Raw genomic sequence first — 16,160 nt, forward strand, 5'->3', positions numbered from 1 at the left:
CAATGAAAATGGGGTGCATTGTTCAGGTCAAACTTCTGTGTACACTGAGGAGGTAAGAAATATTGGAGCCCCTGGTGGAAGTTTCTTTCGGGATCCTTTAACTTTTAGGGAGGACTTTCGACTGTCATACTGTTCCTGGTGGTAAGATCTTCCTGAGAAGACAGATTTGTCTGGAAACAAAACAACGGACTCTGGAGCCTTGTTAATAACACAGGGGATTTTAAGATACTAAATTTTGTTTTGTAAAAATTCAAGAAAATAGGTGCTGGCTTCCCTAACTCTGGTAGAAGAGAGTCTGTACTGAAGCCTTCACTCTGACGATTTCTTGTCAGTGGTTTATGTTCCAAAATTTTGTGATGAGGCAGCCCAGGGTGCCACAGCCCTCTTAGAAGAGTGTCAGAGCATACTGTAACATTTTCAAAGTGTCCGCGGTGAGACCTCTGTGAGACACCATGCTGTTAAGTCATGTGGGCCTTACTTCCTGGTAATGGAAACACCAGCTATTTCTTGTAGCCTGGGGCACTGCAAAGGAGTTCTGGGATGCTGAGGGCATCCAAAACAGGTTCCCAAGCCGGCTCTTTTGGGTTCAGTGTGCGGTTAGTGCACGCACAGCCAGAGGATACCCAGCAGAGGGCCTGGGCACAGACACCCCTTCTACAAGTCCCCTTGCTGGTGTGCTCGGTGGCCAGTTTCTCTGAACCTGCCATTGTTAATTTGTTTCTGTAAAAAGAAGTTTCAGGTTGGGCATGAATTCGACCTTGATTTTTAGCATTAACCTATAATTTAGCACTAGAGGAAGGCAGCCGGGGGTAACAGAGAGCAGGGTAAGAGAGAGCTGTTGAGGGCAAAGCCCCTCCCCAACTGACACCTAGGTTGGCAGGATTTGCCTCTGGGGTCATCCTCTCCTCTCCCTTCCCGTGTTTGTGTCTCTGTCTTGCTGTCTGGCGGATGGGATCTCTGTCTCTGCCTTCCTCCCATCAGCTCGCGCCCGGGGGCTGCACACTGCTGTGCAGGGGCTTTACTGCCTGACAGTTGCTTCCAACTGCCTTTGGAATTTTCTCGAAATTCTCAGCAGTTGGTGCCTTCGTGTGGACTCACAGGTCCCTACAACAGGGCTCCAGTCCCTTCCAGGGGGACCAAGCAGCTAGTCCACTGGAAACACCCAGTTTACTATTTCAGTTCTGTCCCTGGGTGTGGGGCAGTTGCAGTTGATGTGCGGCCACAGGGCCACTGCCTTATCACTTGCCAGGACTCTCCCGGCTTGGTTAGTGTGGAAGCCTCAGTGGGCCCAGCAGGGGCTGACTGTGGCTGGGTACTTGTCCTGTGTCCCGTCCTTCTCCTCTCCCCATCTGCCCATTCTTTGCCGTGCCTCAGGTCCTTTCCAGAAGGCAGCTGGGTACAGCTGCTTGCAGAGATGGGGCAGGGCTTGTATGGGACCCCAGCGCTGGATTTAATAAGCCTTTCTGCGGGCTCTGGGCCTCCCTCAGCCCTGGCACTGCCTTGCAGCAGGGACTCACCATTTTGTGTGGGGCTGGGGCTGGAGGGGCTGGAGGAGAGGTGGCTTCTGCCTCAGAAATCTCTGTGATGCCATCTACTCTTTATCAAGACCTGAGAGAGCACTTTAAAGATGGACAAAGATGCTTAAAATGTACCCATAAAAACACAGTGGCCACACAGACTTCATTTGGAGATCAGATTTGAAGCTTATGGTTGAAGCCCCTTTGGAATGGGGTCCAGGACCTACAGTTCTCGTGTACTCTCCCTTCAGCTCCCGTGCGAGCCCTGGGAAGGGGAGTGGTGCCCCGCCTGGGTTTCCTCACTAGGTGGGATCGGCCTGCAGGCAAAGGGATGTACAGGACCAGGCTCTTCCATTTGGAGTCCTTTTCTGGGGAGTCTAGGTCCTGTTATAAATGGTGTTCCTTGGGGCCATTTTTAATGGCTTTCAGACCGCAGTAAAAGCTCTGCCCTGGAGCCCGCTTTCTACTGGCCTCCTCCTCTCGTGGTGACACCATTGGGTCATCTCCTGAAGAGCCTACATTTGGCCCGGCTATGTGCTAAGAGCAGAGTCTACAGTGATGGTTCAAAGTGGCCGTCCCCAAAGGGCTGTGGGTTGGCTGGGAAGAAAAGCTCAAGCGCAGTAGTCACTTCAGATTGACTGAGCTCTGCTGTGAGCAGGTCAGCGTCACAGAGGAGGCTGTGTGCCCAAGGCTGTGTTCCTGAGAGGGCTCTAGAGCAGGCAGCTGGGAAACTGGGTCCTGACACTGTCGACAAGTGGTGTTGCTTGCTGCTTGTTTTTTGTGTCTTGACCAAAGATTTCAGACAAGAAACAAGGCCTTTGTATAGCATATAGGTAGGGTTTATTACAGCAGTAGATTTGCAGAGAGAGAACCACACCTTCAACATCTTCAACTGTGAAGGTGGTCAAGCACCAAAGTTCCAGTACCACTGCAGTCTTTACACGATTAACTGGTTCTTTCAGAGACACCCTTTCCCCCTTTTGGGGGATATTGTTCTTTTTCTTTTTCTCTCTTTTTTTTTTTATATTGTTCTTTTTCAAGGAAAATGGGCTGACTCCACCAACTTCCAAGGGAAGATGTTTCCTGTTTACTCCCTTGGTGGAATGTTTCCATTTAGTTTGTTTGGAGACCTTAAGATTTTTCCCAAACTCCTCACCCATGGTCTGAACTCTGTATGTATGCACCTTACCATCTTCAGAGGAGATAATATTCTCTTGGGTGAAAGTTTGAAACCTAAGCTCGTTTGGATTTTATTTATAGCTTATGCTTAAATAAAGGAAAAGAGAAAAAAACGATTCCATCTCCCTCGCTTTTCAAGCCCACACAGCCTGTCTTCAGGTCCACTAATGTCTAACTTTCTGCCTAACAACCTGAGCAGAATCCCACTGAAGGAACAAATTATCCAAGGGTGCAGAGAACTCAGGGGCTGGTAGGGACTATGGCTTGGGTGAAGGCACAGGGTGTGACCTTGCAGCAGGGGGAGAGAGATGGGAGAAAACAGATGAGGAAGGGGATGTTTGCAGCAGAGAGAATGAGGCAGGTGGGGATAAGGGCCTGTTTCACCCTGGATTTTTATCCTGACAACTCCAGTGAGCGGCAGCTGGGCAGCAAGAGAGTTGGATGGGAAATTCAGATGGAGCCTGTTGGCCCAGGTCTACGGGGGACAGATCTAACTAAGGGAGGTCAAGAGTGGGAGAGGAGGCCTCTGCAGTGGCAAGGAGGAGGTGCAGGTGCATGTGGTCCTGGGAGGCGCCACCACCCAAGAAAGGAACAGAGTTGGGATGTGGGGTCAGAATGACACCTGCCCCGTGGAGCTGGATGGTGGAGTGTTGGTTGCTCCTGGCCACACAGGGCTGTTGGTCTTTGGCATTCATGGGTTTCCCTACCATTGCTGATGAGGTGGACCAGGGCAGGGGAGAGGATCCCAGAGAGATGGTTAAGGGGCAGGCAGAGGAGAGTGGAGAAGAGAATATAGGAACGTGGTGCTTACTGTATAAAAGGAGAGCTGTCTCCTAGGTGCCCCGGGACCACTGTCTCCTCTTCACCTGCCTGCGAACAAGTTCCTAGAGGGTCATGGCCAAGTCTGAGGGTCGACGTGTCTCTAAGGTGCCAAGCAATATGGCAGACTCATAATAGACAGAAATCAGCGAGACAGGAGTTAGGATTCTATTAGACAGTAGGGACAGTGGCTCCCAGATGAAGTTGAGAGACACAAAATGGACTCACTACCCTTCAGGGATCTCTCAAAAACATATGCCAGGTGTCCTGATGTTGTCAGGGACCTCCCTGTAGCACCATCAAGCAGGCCATTGGCAGGAGGGCACATGGGCCCTCCCGAGAACTGCAGAGGTTAGAGCCTGGATACTATGTAGCCTCCTGTGCAGTAGAGACCATGCCAGTTGCACAGTGGCCCAAGCTCCCTTCAAACCCCTTAAAAAGCCCTAAACAACTTCTTGGTTTTCCTGCCCAGGACTCCCTTCTGGCTAGTGGGAACTCTGCTTTTTTGCCTTTGTAAATTTTACTTTCTGTCTTTTACATTTTACTTTCTTGTCCTTATATCTTTAAAATAAATTGTCTTGCACTCTGACTCCAGCATTATGGTATCAGTAGGTGCTAAGTTAGTGTGAGTTAGGTTCCCTGAATACAGTGTATCACAGAGAGCAGTGAAGAGGAGATGAAAATCATTGGGTGGATTTGGCCAGTCCTTTGCCAGAGCAGTTTCAGGAAAGCAGGGAGGTAGGGTAGGGTGGAAGCCAGACTAAAGCAGTTGGAAGAGGCAGTTTTTTTTTTGGGTGGAGCGTGGGGCAAAAGTCTGATGGACATCTCTTCCCAAAATTTCTGATGCTTGCCCACATTCTCTTAGCCTTGTCACAATACCAGTATGCCTAATTAACTGGCCTGGTTCCTCCCTGTGACAGTTGGTGAGCAATTTAGCCAGCACTGGACAGGGACCAGGAGAGAAGTCACAGAGGAGATGTGTAGAATGCTGATAAAAGCCATCTCAGCCTCTTCATTATCAGCCGTGATAGATGCTCTGAAACCTTGATAGTAACAAGGCAGTTTTTGTTTACATGATTGTTGCTAGTGTGTCATTTGGTAGCTCCTCCTAAGTGGCGATGATTCTGAAAGTTTTGGAGCCACGACGGCCCTTCCTCGCTAGTCCTTTTAAGCACTAGGTTTAGAAATTCAGAATAAGGCAAGCACGTGGGAGAAGATTGCTTGTCTCCAGAACTCTCAATGTGCAGCTTGTAATTGTGGTTCTGAGCTTGTCAACTTGACTCATAACACTACAAGTATGGTTGCGCCTGGCTCGACTCAGAAACACTCATCTTACTGTAGAAACAGGCAGCCCTCAACCTTGTTAAAATATATTTTGTTAAACATTGCACCAAAACGGTATGGCAGATTGCTTCCTGATAAATTGCCAGTTGGCCATTTCAGCGGTCAATATTCAATATGAGGGGAGGACTTGGTTAAGTGTCCTTTGTTAGTAAATCTTCTGTACAGCATATTCATTTCCAGGTCCTAATGGCAACTCTATTCAATTATAAAAGGCAGGGAATGGAAAGCAACTTGAATAATTAGCAATGTTTCATCCAGTGATAGATGTTGCATATGACCGGCTGTCAAAGGCACACATCCAGTACCACCTTTACTGCCTTGATGGGATAGCTAGATCTCCACAACTTGACTCCATATCCCTTGCTCCCCTTAGGAACACAAGTATAGATCCAGGCCTTCCTTCTGCAGATCTGGAAAGAGGTGCAGATAATTTCTAGATAGCTGTGAGGCTGGTTAACTTGAGCACAGAACCTTGGGACTTGAGACAAAAACCTTTTCATAGTGAGACCAGTTCTTGCTTGCAATACTAACATAGAATAGTGTTGGACTGCATCTACGACTGTCTCAGCCAAGGCCACCACCTTTCCCAATATCTCTCGGGACCTTGAGCATACACAGGGACACAGCTTGAGACTGTCTGCAGGAGTACATGCAAAGCCATCTAGGTCTACCTGCTGCTTCCCCTTCCAAAGAGTCAAAGCACATCTTGACCCACAGGGACCTCCGCCCAGGAAGTCCTCTGCAGGACCACAGTGGATGGAACCTTTGGAATGATAGTGCATAGCAGCTCCCAGGGTGGACAGTGGTAGCTCTTGGCACAGGCCAGCTGCTCTGGCACTGCAAAGGTCACTCACTCTAACTGCTGTGAGTGGACGGGGGTCTGCATGGGTGTGCACAGCAACTCTAATGACATGACTGATGTGAAAAATGAGTCCTGGTCCTGATTGTGTCAGCAGACAACACAATCACTGTATTATGATAAAGAGCTATGTAAGCCTTGAGCAGCAAGCTCAGGTGTGTGGATGTAGACTAGCAGGGAGAGATGGGTAAGGATTATGGTTCTGAAATGTTTTGGTTTGGAAGAGTGAGCAATTTAAGCACGCCAATCCAAGAGTCAGGTTTCAGGGGTGTCAAGCTCTCCCCTTCTGGTGCATCAAGTCTTTACTTCCTTGTTAGCTTGGTTGAATGCTTGGTCCACTGACTCAAAGCCAACATGTAGTAGCTTAGCAACTATAAGTATAGTCCCAGAATTGGGATGTAGGGAAAAACACAAGTTTAAAAGCAAGGTCAAATGGAACCTCTACTCCTAGTTCTTTGGGGTATCTCCATATTGATTTCCACAGTGATTGCACCAGTGTACACTCCCACCAACAATGGAGAAGGGTTCCTTTCTCCCCACAACCCCACCAACATTTGTTATTGATTGATTTCTTGATAGCAGACATCTCTCTGCTGGGTATCTTTCCAAAAGAATTAAAAGAATCATACCACAGTTGTAGATGCGCACTCATGTTTATAGCAGCACAGTTTGTAATAGCTAAAACTTGGAAACAGCCCAGTTGCCCATCTGTTGGAGACTGGGTAAAGAAGATGTGGTTTTTCTATAAAATGGAATGCTACTCAGCCATAAAAAGTGAGACATTAGAGTCATTCATAGGAAAATGGATCCATATTGAGGCCATACTCTTTAAGTGCAAAAACAAGTCACACATGTATAGACACCAAATAGTTTCTCTGGTGTGAAAAACTATAAATGTAAATAAGGTCCAAATGGTATAATTGACAAAGTGAAATAGGAAGAAAAGGGCTAAAGGTATAGGGGAAGTGGGAAGGGCAGGGGAAAGGAAATAAGGGAAAAGAAAAAATACGAGAAAACAAAAACATGGAAATAAAGTTTTTGTAAATAAGGAAGGGGAGGAGGGGGTGAAGGGAGGGCAGGGGTAAGGGAAAAAAATGAGAACCGAGACTTGTCATGTAAAGGTACAAGATCCCAATGATGAATGTAACTACTGTATACTTAAAAAGTACCAATAAACTCAATGAGGAAAAAAAAAAGCAAGGTCAAATGTTTGATCTCAGGAAGGCTGAACATTGCATGAGTCACCCACCTAAGGGTTGGAGAAGAACCAGGTCCACATGAAATTGCCTTACAGTAATGAGCTACCTTTAACAATTTGCCCCTCATGTTTTTCCCTGTATACCAGAACACTGCAATAGGTGAGCAGAGGACTGGCCAGTCAGGTGTAGTCTTTAACTCGCTTGCATCAAGGTACAATGAGTTAACTATCTCATTGCCCAGTTTAAATGCTGTAGCAATTGTAGAATCACCATACCGAGGTACTACATTCACATTCATGTTAATCAGCCTATCATTGGAAAGGATTTGCTCTTGTGAAGCGTTTCTAATAACCTAAGCACCATTTTCTTGTTTTCTAATTGCTGACTCTGCTGCTGCTTCTTCTGGGTCAGGCAATGGTGATAAAAAGGAAGACAGAAATCTTTTGGATGTTTATGTTTTAGGGAGGGTTTCAACCACATCTGTTTTCACTATCAGAAATACTGTCAAGCAAAGTTCTATTTCTTGGTTCCCCAATGCCATTATTTTGCTTGATTTCTCCTGGATTGCTGAGCAGAAGCCTGTAGTTACTTAAGTTTATTTTTGGGACATTCCTGTCATCAAAATTATAGTCATCCTCATCTGATGTAGGCCAGTATTCATCAGGACCAGGTTTGTTGGAAAACTTGGCTAAAGAGTCATCTTCAGAGCTCTCATCCACTGGTATGCATGAGGTCTTGGGTACAGGTCCATGCACTAGATGGCTATTTTGAGAATTTTTAAGTCTCTTATCTTCATATTAAAAAATTTGTCTTCCCGGCTTATCCACTGTGTTTGAATATTTTTGAGTTATAGAATGTAGACAGCAATATATATTACAATCAAAATTAATCTTTATTGTCATTTTGATCAGTAACAACTGGGGATAAAAGGAAGCTACCACGGCAAAAGGCAGCAAACTCCCCAGGTGGAGTAGGAGGCTCCAGACTGGGTGAGTCAGCCCTCACATTCCTGAGCAGTCCCTTGTGATTTAAGAGCACTGATTTTTTTTCCTGTTCCTTGGTTTTGGGATTGGGAAATGAAAGACATGTCTGTCTGTCTGTCTGCCTGTCTCTCTCCTTTTGCAGAACCAGAGGTCAAGCTCAGGACCCTGCCACCTGCAAGGCAGGCACGGCACCACTGAGCTAAGTCCTCTGCCCCAAGAATATGTTTAGAGAAATTTAAAAGCTTTGCTAATTTGGACCTCATAATATCCGACCCTTTAGCTTTTGACAGTTCCACCAGCATCTCTGTATGTAACTGTTGCTCACGGAATCCTGTTTGCCTCATATTTCACACCTGGTGTTATTCCAATCTGCCTCCTCCCAAACTTACTCATGTGCATGCTCTCAGTTGGAGGCATCTCTCACCCTTTATCCTTTTTATTTTGTCTGGCTTTCTCTTCTTTTTTCTTGTTCTCCTACGCCACATGCCCCACATTGGGTGCCAACTGCCACAGCCTGTGTGGCTGAAGGGTTCATGGAGTGAGAAACGATGGTGAGAGATTAAGAAACTTAAAAGAATAAGACAAAAAAGACAAAGATGACAGTAAAGTTAATATAACTGAGGCCGGGTAGAAACTGTCCTGATGAGACTAAAAGCTTGGTTTGCATCCTCAGCACCTTTATTTATAGCATAGATAAGGAAACTGAGAGGGGATGCCTGATTGGAACAGGGAGAATGGCTAGGGTCTGCAGCAGATAAGATAATGCTTGATGTTTCTCTGGTGAATGGGTGGGAAGGAAGATAGTCCTCTTTTTGGCCAGGCCTTGCTCTACCATGCTCCCTACAAGAGGAGATGAGTTAGGACTGGCCACAGTCATCTACAGCACATGTCTCCCAGCAAGTATCCCAAGGACCCACAGTGCATGGTTGGGTCCCAGGTACTGGAGTTCCCTTTGATCCTCAGGAACTGACAGGTAGAGAGAGAGCCTTGATCCCTAGGAGTGAAGAATGGAAACTGAAGCATGGTGCTGGTGTCCAAGAGCTGTTGCTCATGGCTATGTTCTGAGAGCTTAGAAGACCTGGGCAGCGCAGTGGAAGCTGTTTTTCTACGAAGCACTGAAATCTTTTGCCTAATATTTCTGACCAGTGGCTACTGTTCCCGGAAAGAGGCAGAGCTTAAGATCCTGAAAGGGCAAAAGGACCTTCATGGGAAGGTGTGTATGAATAAACTTAGGAAGAACATGCTGAAATAGCTTGGGGGTTTAATGGAAGCCAAGGGCTGTTGTTCTGGTGGTTGTGGAAGGGGTGGGGATGGGATGGAGGGCGAATGCAGTAGTTAGCTTTTCTGTCTCAGAGACCCAGTACCCAACATCCACAATTAAAAGGAGGAGAGGTTTAATTTGGTTCAGGGCTTTGAGGGTATTCAACCCGTGGTTTGCTGGCTCCAAGGCAAGAACATCATGGGTGGAAGGGCACAGTGGAGCAAAGCTGCTTAATTCATTGCAGCCAGAATGCAGAGTAGAGAGGCAGTGTCAAAGAGGAAGGGCAGGGGACCAAAGTCACATCTCCATGACCTACCCAGACACACCCAGAACAGCACCCCACTAAATTCCTAGGCTGCTGCCAAGCTAATGAAGTTGACACAATGAAGCTTAACCTTCACTTTGAGTGAGCAGGATGGGTGGGAAAGGCAGAAAATCAGGGTGAGTTTCTAAGGAGACCCAGTATGAAGGAAGAATGAGGGGAGTTATCACTGGAGGAACATTTCTGCTGTAAAAATGACTCCTGGGTGGGTGATGATGACTGAGGCCACTCACTGAGCTATGAAGACAGGGATTCTACCCCCAGGGAGCCATGGCCCTAGGCAGGGGAGAGGCCTAATAGTTTTTTTGTGAGCTCACAGCTACTCCTTGGAAGAGCCAGTTTGGAAGGGACTGTCTACCAGAAGCTCCCAGCTCCTTCCTACCACAGCCTTCCCCAGGCTGCAGCATCAAGGTGCAGCCCTCTGCTATGTGGTAGAGAGTAAGATCCTGGGGGAGGAAAGGTAGCTGGCTTCTCAGCAGCTCAACTGGTTGTGGTCCTGCAGCCAACTGGAGCTCCAGTGCTCTCAGTGACCAGGAATCTTGTGGGGCTCCATGCTCTCTCCTGCTGGGATCTTTCAGGTTGAGAACATGGAAAGTTGAGATTTTCTCTTAGGAATTCATCTGGAAAGGGCTTAATGATACTTGACGGCACTTTCTTCTTTCTTTGGGGCTCCTGATAGCTTCTGAGATGTGCAGAGTGGATTAAGAAAACTAGCAAAAATGGAGGGAGAAGAAAGAGGTAAAGTCTTTGGGGATCAGTCTTGAAGTCCTCTTTTTGGTCCTCTTTGGTCTAGAGGAGGGCATGATCTGGGGAGCCCTTTGGGGTCGGGAAATCTGGGGATGGCCAGATCCTTTCGGGATGAGGTGCTCATCTGCACGGAGCTCAGTGTGTTTCTCTGAGACTCTGGTAGCCCCTTCATCCTGCTTGAAGAGGATGAAAACTTAACTTTGAGCTTACACTGCTCTGCAGGCTCTGGAGCAATGGGACACCCCAAAGTACATGGTCAGAAGCAGGCAATTCTGGGCTGGAGAGGTCTGGCTGAAAAAAATCCCAGTGCTCCACACTGCATTATTAAGTTATTTCTGGTTTGGTGGAAACCAAGAATATAAGAAAGATGCCATCCATAGGGAAAAGGAAGGGGACATTACCAGGACCTCTGCAGGGTTTCTGGCCTGTGCGCCACCACAGCATAATGTGAATTAAAGAACAGACAGGAAGCAGGACTTCAGTGATGAGGCTGGATCTTGGGACCTGCTCAATGCTTCTGATGGTAACAAAGACAAAGGCCTCCAAACACATCCAGTATTTATTGAATACCACTGTGGGAAGGAACAGGGAGCAGGGTGTGCTTAAAGGCATCTAGTGAAATACTGCTGAACACTGGCATGATGGCGCCAGCCAAGGCTGTTAGGGAGTAAGCACTGCTTAATTTGCTTGAGTAGAACAAAGCAGTTCTGGGACCAGGTACAATTAGGGAGTAACCCATCAGGTCAGTGAGAAGCCATAATTCAGGGAAAAGGATTTGAACTGGGGTCATGCTGACCTCAGCTGCACGTAACTCAGCAGAGCCCTGCTTCTTCACAGACCAGGACTTAGGCCTCGGTGACAGCCACTAGCAAAGGAGCAATCCTAGCCCAGCTCTGCTACCTGACATGCCGGTCTTGAGTCAAGTAAGGAAGGCTTTAGTCTGACTCCTGATATAAACCACTATAGCTGGATTAAGGGAGGCAAGAAGCACGTGCCCCTCATACATAGCCCACTGGTACTGGGCAGGGATGTCTGCTACAGTCCATTTGTCTTATGCAGCTCAAGCTGCTGTCACAAATACTGTAGACTGGGCAGCTTATTAACAATATGGAATGCATTTCTTGGAGTTCTGGAGGCTGCAGGTCTGAGTTCAGGGTGCCAGCACAGCTGGAGACACATATGGGTCACACACTGCTGATTTCTCATCATGTCCTCATCTGGTGGGAGGAGGCTGAGTGAACCATCTGGGGTCCCCTTTATAAGGGCACTAACCTCATTCCCAGGGGCTCTGCCCCTTTGACCTAACTGCCTCTCCATGGGTGAACTTGCAACATGTCAATTTTAGGGGAGCAATAAACCATAGCATGATGTGTAGAATTTCTGTTCTACCTCATCAGTTAGGTGTCTGTTTTTAACCCAGTTGGCACGGGAGTTTGATAATGACTGGCAAGTAAATATGTTTGAAAATGTAGTGTGACAGGACTACAGTGGTCATTATCTTAAAACTGTATAGTGTATCTTCTAAATGAATGTCAAGATGATTTGTTAAGGACAATAATGTAGCCATCAGCATTACCTGGTGCTACATTAAATCTATGAATTTGCTGGGGTTGAATATTTTGTCTGTACTCATGGCCAACTCCTTGGTCCTTTTCTGTTTTCTCATTTGTAAAATGGGGATAAAAATAGTATCTTACTCACAGAGCTATGGTGAAGACGGAATGAATGAAGAGACGTTAAATACACAAAATAGTGGTTGGTGTGTACGAAGAACTCTGCTGTTAGCTATGATGATCTCCTACTTATTTCTGTTCTTAAAAACAACGTGTTTTATTCATATGGATATGGAATTTGTGGGGAGAGGATTCAGCTTTTCCTTTTCTATCCTGACTGACGACATGCCCAGAAACAAGATGGTTTATATCTGAGTCAGATGATTATAGAAAGAGGCTATGAATACAGTACATGGGAATGCAATCTTCCTGTATCATTAACCTATACCCAGCAGCGATCCCTGTTCCCTTTATAACAGTGTGGTCTCAGTGAATACTTGATAGACAATTTCAGTACCTTCACCAAATTATTTGGGTGGTTTCTACACTCAGAGTCCAGGGAAACATTATTGGAAAGGAGGCAGCATGGAGCCCCCCATGTATTCTGTTATTCTCCCAAGCTTGGAAGCTGGCATTAAAAAAGTAATGAAAAATTTCAAGGTGCAGTGAATTCTTTTTTATTTCTTTGAAAATCTTCTTTGCATCTTCTCTGCTAAAGACTTCTGCTTTCCTATGGATCCCGAAGATTGTGGTGAAAAAGGAGCCAAGGTGTCCATTTCGGTGTGTGGGCTTTGCCTTCCTAGCCAGCTGTGCGGTTGGTTTCCGCCGAGACACATAATATCTGCTGAAAGGAGAGTAATAGAAAATGTCAGAGCCATCGCCCTGGTTATTTCTTCCAGTGCATGGGAGTGCAAGTGTAAAAATGTTTTGAGAGGAGAGTATGAAAAGTGACAATTTGGTCTCCAGTTAAATAGACCTAGATGTCACAGATTCTAGAAGTTAAAATTTCAACGAACATGGCATTGCCTACTGCTTCATTCCCTAGGATAAATACTGTGTTCTCGTCACACATCTTTAATGTTTTACTGGGCCAATACTGCAGTTTTAGTGGGTTTGTTATAACAAGGAAACTTTTATTTATTTAGGGACTTTAGGGCTGGAGGAAAATGGGACAGCAGGTGACCCTCCAAGGCCACCCCTAAGGACTCAACTTGTGATGAACTCCCCATTCACTTGTGTGCTTTAATGGGAAGTTGGTGTCAGGTCACACAAGCTCCTGAGCCTTTGATGGGTATGTAAGTATTGCTTTGATAGAATGATTTCATTTTCTTTGTATCCATACCAAGTAGCAGGATTGCTGGACCGTATAGGGTAGTTCTAATTTTTGTTGTTTTAAAGGCATTCCATGCTAGTTTCATACTGGCTGTATTAAATTGGATTGTAATGTCCAAGAGCAAAATTTTTACTCTTTTCTTATTTGTTTACATGCCCTTTTATGGTTGCTGTTGAAAACTGGACATTATGAATGTGGTAACTACGGAAATCAGCTCATGCCCCATCCGTAGGATTTGATTTTGCTACTTACTGTGAGATGTTGCTACTGTTTAGTGACTTTTCTGTATTCTTTTTATAAAGATGATATTCTTTGTTGTGCTATCACTTAATCCTCTCCTGTGGGCCTGTGTTAGACTAAGGCCCAACGTCGTGTTCTTTGTTTTCCCTTAATCCCCTCCTTAAGAGATCCAATCTCCAAATATAATCTGAGGTAGAGTGTGTTGGGATTCCAATGTATGAATTTTTAGGGGGCACAGTTCATAACAGCTGCCCCAGCAGGAAGGCAGAAGTCCAATTCCCTGTGTCCCGCATCAACACTGTGGGGAGCCTAGAGGCTATTTGGCCCCTCTTGGAGGGGATGAAAATCCTGGCCCCCTTTGCAGCTTTCTCTGACACCACGCTGGTTGCGGGGATGGGGTTTGGGGGTGCCTAGTTTCAGCCATCCACGGGCAGATGTCTAGGCTTCTCATGTAGCCTCTGCTGGCACAGGTGGGGCTGGGCTGGTTTGTTTGTGGCTTTTGGCTGAGTGGATGCATTACTGCCTAAAATCCTGGTCTTGCTAGCCTTCCTCTTTCCTGTTTTTTTTTTTGCTGCAAGAGAAGATGAGCTCCAAGATGGCTTTTCTCTACCAAGTGCCACAGCTCTCCCTTCATCCAAAATTCCATCCAAAACTCCAGTTCTTTGTAGGTTCTGATTCCCCCCACCCCGTGCCCTCTCATGCCCACAGCTGTATGGTTCCGTCACTGTGTTCTGCTCCTTTCCCTTAGATGTACTGGTGCTTTGAGCACTGGCCCTCACATGGTCTTCAGTTGCCTGTGTTGAAATGCTCCTGCAAATCTGGCCAGGGAAATGTCGGTGAGCATCAAACAGACTCTTCCGTGAGCTTTCCTTAAGCTTTGGTCTCTTCTTTCCTTCTTTCTTTTTCCTGCCTAGATCATGCAGCCACCACCTGCTTTGGACAACGAAGACAAGCACCACCCCGTAAGATGGTAACACTGTGACCTTTATGGATTTTGTGGAGAAGAGTTGCTCTATCATTCAAGAGCAGACGTTGACACTTGCTGGCTGTGTGATACTGGGCAGGTTACTTAATCTTGTTGGATCTTTGTTTTTTAACCTGTGAAACTGGTTTCAATACTAGTTATTACACAGCCTTACTATGCAGATAAAACAAGAAGATGCACATATAAGGGCTTAGCAAATGCATGCAAACAAAAGAGGTTCAATAAATATTGGTAAATTTGCCTTTAATGAAAACTCCAAACTTCTATAATTCTGCAGAGAAAATGTGCAGCCTATATTTGTTTTCACCACGGGAAAAATAACCTCTTAGATTTGCAGTTGGTAAAGTACTTTGATGTTCATGATCATATTTAATCCATGCAACATCTCTGTGAGGAAGGTGGTGTCTCTTCGTGACCATTCTTTTTATTACTGGAAAAGGAGCTACAAATCAGGAAATAAGTAGCAGGAGCAGAAGCAGAAGCATATTTACCTACCTAGTAAACTAAGTCTGTTACCCAACCTCCACAGAAGAAAGATAGGAAATCAAATAGACTTACTGGGAAATATTGTTATGTTTTCTATTTAAATGACTGAAAAAATGACCCATGGTAAAATATGACATCTGCCCCAGAGAGCAGATTACATCAGGGGCAAGTGTGCAAATTACTCTTCGAGGAGACTCGCTGCACAATCAGGATCAGGCAGCTGAAGGACTTCTTGGGATGTAAAAATGATGTGTGAAGTTTACAGGAAAACCCCAAAGCATCTGTCATGCTTGCTGTCAAGATGTCCAGGTGGCTACAGGTCCCTCTTTCTAGTTGAAAACATAGGTGAAAGGAAATGGAGAAACTAGACACTGTGATTTGCAGCCATGAATGAAGAAAAGCACAAGTCTCTTACCGTATGAGGAAAGGGGTGGCCTGTTCCAGATCATAGAGAGATGCTAGCATCAGAAGGAGGCAGAGCAGAGCTCCTCGGGGTGCCAGACTGACAAGCAGAGCAAGGACCAACACGTTGGACATGCACTGTTTGAGAGATGCTCACCAATTAATATGGAGTGAAAGATTGCAATTGTGTTATGGTTTAGATCTAGAATGTCCCCCAAAGACTCATGCAATCAGAGGTGGCACTTTTGGAAGGTAATTGGATCATGGGGTACTTTATGCAGCTATCAGTGCAGTCAGGAAGGGGGGCCTGGTAAGAAGAGGCAGGTTGCTGGGGGAGTGACTTGGAAGTGTGAATCACCCTTCCTGGCTCCTCCTTTCTCCCTCTGCTTCCTGGCCCTGTGATGTGAGCTGCTTTCTTCCTCCCAGACCTTTCTGCCTTGCCATTTTGGTTTTTTAAGCTTGCCAAACACAGATTGAAACTTCTGAGCTGCGAGCCAAAATAAACCCCCCTTCCTTTAAATTTTGCCTGTCAGATGTTTTGTCCCAGCAATGAAGAGAATGATTTTTAAGACAGGGGACATTTCAGATTCAAACTATAATGAACACAGAAAAGGCCATGTCCAGTACATAGGTCATATATGAAAATACTGGGTCTCTCTGGGGTGCTCAGAAACCCCTCTGAGAGACAGATGGGTATCTGAGGACAAGATCATCAGTGATATCAACTTCCTTTTCCTTGGAGGCCTCTTTAAGAACCATTGTGCTTGGGCCTTTCCAGAGATAAAGAGTCATAAAGGTCTGGATGTAAGGAATTTCACATCACTGTCCTTGCTTTTTGCAGAAAGATTTAACTGAAGGATGGAGTCATGATTTAGGCTGCTCTTCTGTACAAATCTCTTGCCATTTCTTAGCTTTTTTTTTTTTTTTTTTA

The 16,160-nt window shown here is 45.9% G+C and overlaps 1 long non-coding RNA gene across 2 annotated transcripts; it reads left to right on the plus strand.

Moving 5' to 3' along the window:
- Positions 1-1,089: 1,089 nt before the first annotated feature.
- On the plus strand, positions 1,090-15,733 carry LOC104860028. Of its 2 annotated transcripts, XR_779549.1 has the most exons (5): positions 1,090-1,264; positions 7,829-7,906; positions 9,047-9,113; positions 12,929-13,074; positions 14,271-15,733. It is a non-coding gene; the product is annotated as an uncharacterized LOC104860028 (long non-coding RNA). The 2 variants fall into 2 exon arrangements; XR_779548.1 differs by having other exon boundaries at positions 7,829-9,113.
- The last annotated feature ends 427 nt before the right edge of the window (positions 15,734-16,160 follow it).

The sequence above is a fragment of the Fukomys damarensis genome, unplaced genomic scaffold (assembly GCF_012274545.1).
Source record: "Fukomys damarensis isolate Sample0158 unplaced genomic scaffold, DMR_v1.0_HiC HiC_scaffold_7, whole genome shotgun sequence".
Taxonomy (NCBI): domain Eukaryota; kingdom Metazoa; phylum Chordata; class Mammalia; order Rodentia; family Bathyergidae; genus Fukomys; species Fukomys damarensis.